Consider the following 6,473-nt stretch of genomic DNA (forward strand, 5'->3'; position numbering starts at 1 on the left):
CTGCAAATTGTTCTCTGACTTCTGCATACACGCCTTGGCATATACACACTTGTATGTGTGTATATGTGTGTGTGTGTGTGTGTGTGTAAGCTGAGAGCAAGGGCAAATTTAATCATTCCTAGAATCTCAAGTTAATAAATAATCACAACTACCTAAAACATGTGAAGAAGGAGAATCCCCGTGAGTGTGCCCTAGACAGGCACACCTGTGTCTTTCTGGGATGTCAAAAGTTAATCCGTAGAGTTAGAGTGACAAGCTACATCATTTCCACGGGAAATAGTTTATCATGTTTTCCTGATTTTTCTTTAGACTATAGCCATCAACAATCACAAGTTCTGGAATGCTCATCTTGATTACCAATGTTAACTCTCAGATCACACGCTGCACGTCACACAACAAAGTACTCCTATAGGCATGTATATCAGAATAGCTACCAAGGATCTAAAGAGGTCATACAGAGAATGAAACAGTCTCATCCAAAGCAGAGTTGGAAAACTGCAACAGAGGCAGAAGAGCCACAGAAGATGCTTTGACAAGATGCTGAAAAACCCACTGAAGAACCTGTAGACACCGAGGCACTGAAGTACAGGACCTTTGAGGTGAGCCACAGGACCAGGTCTAGGAGTACAAATGGTTGAATGGATGGATGGATGGATGGATGGATGGATGAATGGATGGGTAGATGGGTGGGTGGATGGGGTGGGTTAGTAGATGGATGGGTAGGTGGGTGGGTGGAGAGACAGCAATTAAAGTGGATCATGTCAAACAGTTGAGACTACTGAGCTGAAGCCCCTAGGGAACAGTCAAGAGTTATCCGACTGTCTATCACAGTGTGTCAATGGTTCCACCACCATCACAGTGTGTCCATGGTGATACCACCAGCATAGCATATCCATGGTACCATCACCACCATATTGTGTCAATGGTTCACCACCATCACAGTGTGTCCATGGTCACACGACCATCATAGTGTGTCTATGGTTCCAAGACCATTCCAGTGTGTCCATGGTACCACCACCATCCCAGTGTGTCCATGGTGACACCACCATCATAGTGTGTCCATGATTCCACCACCATCCCAGTGTGTCCATGGTTACCCTCACAGTGTTAGGGGTCCCTCCTTTCACGTTTCATGAGTTCCAGGTAAGGGTGTTGCATCTTGTTCATCTGGCTGTTCTTGGAAAGCTCTTGTTTTTTTTCTGATATGGGTTTTAGCCACCCTCATGGTCACGTGTTCTTAATTACTTCTGTAAGTCCTTAAGTAGTATTTTATTACTTTTACAAATAAGCTATTTATCATCTCACGTCTTGTGGTTCATGCTGGACAGATGGCAGCGTCTGCATGCTCAGACGAGACACAGATTTATTCTGCCTCTCTACCTTTGCCCTTAGAATGGGGTCCTTGCTGTGCTTTTTGGCAACAGTGGTCCTGGTGGAAAGGCCGCAGTGTGCGTTTGTGTCTTCCCAGATTGACTCGGCCTTCCATCTGGCACCTGCCACTGTTCTCTCGCCTGTGACAAGCAGGGTCTCCTAAGCTTCTCCCAGGCCAAGGGCCTGACCCACACGGCTACCACATACAGGCCGTGGCTACTCTTCTACCCTTTGGTACTCACCAGGGGCCTGTGGCGTACGGAGGTCTTGGCTCAGATAAAGCACTACACAATGGCACCTGGGATCTGGCTTTCCAGGCCAGCTCTATGAGTCAAACAACACAAATCCCAAGTGCAGGGAGTTAACTTCCTAGGGGACAGTCTTTTTTCCAAACACGGGACATTTGCTGCCTCCTGGGAGACTCCTTTCTGAGGCAAGACACCCAGATGACAGTTCCTGTCTGACTTCTGTTATCACATTGGTTAACCTTGCCTGGTTTCAGACTTCTCATGAGTGCAGATTCAGACGATGAAAGTTTGTGTCCGGCTACTGTGACACAACATGTTATACATGAAATTCAGCCACGTCGTTTGAAGTGGCAGCAATGTGTTCTCTTACAATCATATTCCATTGCAAAAATGTGCCCCAGTTCATCCCCCATCCGCTGTTACATTTGCATTGTTTCCATTGGGGCTAATGTGACTGCAATGCCATAGATAGAAGTATTGACTTCAGTTTTATATATTTTAAAATCCTAACTGCTGGGGCTTAGGGTAGCATATATCTAATGTCAAACTCTCCTTTGATCAACACTCCAGTCAGAATCTCCTCTCTTTTTGATGAGAGGTTCCTTCCTTATAGGATTTGGTTTGAACATGAATTCTGCTAAGATAGTGCAGGGAAAATCCCATGCTTGGCATGTGTTTGATCTAAAATCTTATCTCCCTGGCCAGCCTTCTGTAATAACCCTGCGAAGTCGGCTTGGAAAGACACTCCTTATTCTTTATGCTTCCTGTTAGTCAGTGTTCCTCTGCTGCTCACCCTATTCCTTGTCCTCACCAGAATGGGAGTTAAGTATCGTCTCTCTTCTCCACTGCTGAGCTCTATTGCAACGGTGGCCATTACCATCGCTCCTCATAGCATCTTAAACAATGGAAGGGAATTGTCAATGGCACCTTCTTAGTTTCATTTTATAATTGTTTATCAATGCTCTATTGGAATATAATCAGTTTTTATATGCTGACCAAATTCAATGATCTTGATAAATTCACTTGTTTCTAGAAATTTGTAGATTTGTTGTGGGTGGATATGTATGTGATCCTGTCATTTATGACATGTTTACTCATTTTAAAATCTTATACCGTTTGACATTTCATTTTCATGTACTAACTGCTGGGCCTTATGTCACACTAGTCAAATCTCTGTTTTATTAATTTGCTGTCTGCTTGCTCTTTTAGTTACTGGGGGAGAAGTGTTGAAAAATAAACACCAACATAATTTTGGATTTGTCTCTTGCTATCCCTCATGTTAGGTTTTGCTTTAAACGTATTTCAAGCTATTTTTTTTTGTGGCATACAAATTTAATAATATTCTATCTTTTCTATTTCTAATAACTCTACTTCAACTATGACTTTTATATTATTTATATTATATTGTTGTTTTAATGCAGAAAGATTTAAAAATCAAAGCAAATATAACAAAGCTATCGCACTGCCTTGGATCTTCAATGGACTCAGTGAGAATTTTTCTTATACCATTCACTTCCTTCTATTTGCCCAGTAGTTGTTTTGGGAGAATAGATGGGAAAGTAGCCAACAGGTTGAAGCAAGCTAGAAATTCATATCTGACACTATTAAGAAAGGATGCCCATGGATTAATATAAAGATATCAATATTAAAGTGTTAATTCAGAACTCTTTGTCACACAAAGCCCAGATATGAATCCTGCCTCCACCTCCCTCATTTCACTATTCCCTATAAAACTAATTAATCCCCCAGTAGGTACTTATGTAAGCATCAACATTGAGAAAAATATGCAAATGTTTTGAAGGGTACTAACTATCAAAGTTTAAGCATGTAGTTTTAACAATTCTGCTTTTGGAAATCTAGCTTACAAATACATTAGGTTAGCAACTTTTCATATATGAGAGACAAGCTCACATAGACTTATAAAATTATATGTATAAGGATGTCTCATGGGGCCTTCTTTATCTTAGTGAGAAATTGAATGGAGTAACTACTATATTAATAAACAAATCTTATTTACTATTAACTTTATAGCATCTTATTTACTCATATGTAATGTTCATAATATCCATCCTTTTATAATTGAAAAATATGAATAAAAATACTGGACTGGAGGCCATGAAAATCTTGTCATTTTTATGGATGCTCTCTTCCCCCTGTACATCAATCCCCTTCCCACTTTCATCTTCCAGGGTCGTCTTTACACTCTTCTTCCCAAGGAGAATTAAGATCATACCAATTTATAAGTTATTCCTGCTGGGGTTTTGTTCATTTATATTGCATCTGTTCCCTGAACCAGGAGCATAAGGCATGGTTTCCTCCCACTCTGACTACCCTGCTGTGTTCTGTGCCCATGAGTCAGTCGTTCTCCCAAGGCAGCTTCTTGATAAGACTCAACAGTCTGTAGCAGGAAGCCGGAAATGAAATTATCTACCGTCTGGGTCACTCTCCACCTGTCCCGGGAACCGTCTTGCAGATAAGAGCACTCCCGTCTAAGGGCACCTGGGTTCATAGTAGGAATTTCTTTATTTTGGTCCCTAGGCACAAACTGAAGTCTCCTTCCTGTATATGTGTGTAGGTTCCCAAGAGCTTCTCTGTCATCATAAGCTTTGTGAACTGTGTCCCTAACTTTTATTTCCTTTCTTCTCTGTCTTCATGTCTGGTTTGTATGCTTCAGCTTCCTACACCATACACAAGAAGAGTTTCTCCGATGTCACTTCTCTGATTTCACATCTGCCTTAATTTCCTGTCTACCACAGTAACAGATTCTAACACACAATGCAGCCTCTGAACAAATTTGGATCATGTACCATTTCTTTATTTCTCTTTCAATTAGCTTGACTGAGATATTCTAAACTGTAGAATCCAGTGAGTTTTAGTTTTCTTCAGAGTTGAGTAGCTATCACCACAACATTTTTATCCCAGCACTCGGGAGGCAGAGGCAAGTGATCTCTGTGAGTTCAAGGCCAGCCTGATCGACAAGAGCAAGTTCCAGGTCAGGCTCCAAAGCTACAGAGAAACCCTGTCTTGAAAAAAACAAAACAAAGAAGTGTAATTTTGGAGTAGTTGGAGAAGAAGGGAATATGGACTCTTCATGTTTGGAGAAAATAAAAATAGAGAAACCATCAAGTTTCAGTACTTTTTTTTGATGGGACACATTTTATTACTGACTCAATTTCTTTGTACACTATTGGTCTGTTCAAATTTTCTATTTCTTCATTAGTTGATCTTAGGAGAGAATTTATCCATACTTTATATCTGATTTTTATTGATCTTTTTTTTTTCTCTGAAGAGTGTACATTGCTGAAGTAAAGATGTTGAAGTTCCCTTCCATTGCTATATTGTGGTCTGTCTCTCCATTCAGATCTGTAAATCTTTTCTTCATATGGAATCATGGCATCAAATCATCTGAGAACTCGAGCCCCTCACTCACAGCCCCATCTCTGCATTTCACCAGGCCAATCTGAAGCCACAGAGCAACAAAGTCCAGGCTATCAGATGTAGAGGCAGCACCAGGTGGAGGAACTCAGCGCCACACTGGGACCTGGGTTGAAGAGGCCACCAGGCTTCTAGACTTGGAGATGTAGGGACTAGAAACTCAGACAGCAAAGGCAGACATGGACAGGAACAGGAATTCCAGGAGGAGCTGGGGCAGACAGAACCCTGGCTGTTTTCCCATTCTGTTGTATCTCTCACTCCTGGCCTCATGCCCTCTCTTTCCTATTTTTATCCCACGGCCCCACATTTCATCAACAACTTGTCCCCAAATGTGGCAAAATCATTCTTAGTTAATCCTGGTTATAAGCCCAAATCTTCATTTATATTATTATATTTATTCAATAAAGTTTTTGGTTCTTGAATTTAGAAGTGAAATGATATTACTAGTCAATAACATTTTTTTTTCACAAAGAGAAAGTAACTTTCCAACGTCTTTCTTCCATGTTATCTCTGCAGTCTCCTTTCTCTGCCCTTGATGAAGAAGCTATTATAGACAGTTGATTTAATTAGAGGGCAGACTTTGGGAGTTGTTCCTAAATGCCTATTCTTCCATGACCTCTTCTTTGATAGAGAATAAAATTGTATGGCGCACATATTAGAATTATTTCAGAATAATTTTTTTATTCTTAAAGCCTCATGAGAGCTGTAAGCATTTTTATTCAATTATTTCCAAGGCAATACCTTAGAAAGATGCTTCAGTGGGGCTAAAATATTACAAACCATAAACTCTGGTGTCTTCTGTCACAGATCATCAATGGGCAAGGACAACAACCACATTCTCAGGTCTCCTCGCACAATGAGAAAGGATCTGTCCAAGTGTTGGTGGTGGAGTGTTAACATCATGTATTTAACCAAAGGAGCCCCGCAGTGAGGATCCCGTCTACATAGCAGCTTGGCTGCCAACTATAAACATGCATCCTGCTCTGTACAGATGAGCAGAGATGAGAAATTCATCAGAGTACCACGGTTGCTGCTTACAGACGGTTACACTGCCTGTTTCCTGTGTCTGGGACATTTTCTTCCCCCAGCTTCAATAAAACAGCTTTTCTTGACTCAGATATGATTTTGCCCTTACCTTGTCTTTAAGACATTACCAAGAACAATATATTTTTAAATTATTTGTCCATAACTGGAGCCTTACTGTTTTCTAACCTTCCCCCCAAATGAGTATTATAAAAGTTTTTTCTTTTGGAAGGGGTAGGGAGTATCTGTCTGCTATGTAAAAACCTGAACCGTATTATATAAATACCCAGATGCATTTCAACACAGTGCTGATGCTAATTTGACTTTGTTGGCTCTTTTATGAACATAAAGGCCACGGGTATCATATCTAGTGAAGAAGGAACTATGCACATTTGC

This window comes from Chionomys nivalis, chromosome 18 (assembly GCF_950005125.1).
Source record: "Chionomys nivalis chromosome 18, mChiNiv1.1, whole genome shotgun sequence".
NCBI lineage: Eukaryota > Metazoa > Chordata > Mammalia > Rodentia > Cricetidae > Chionomys > Chionomys nivalis.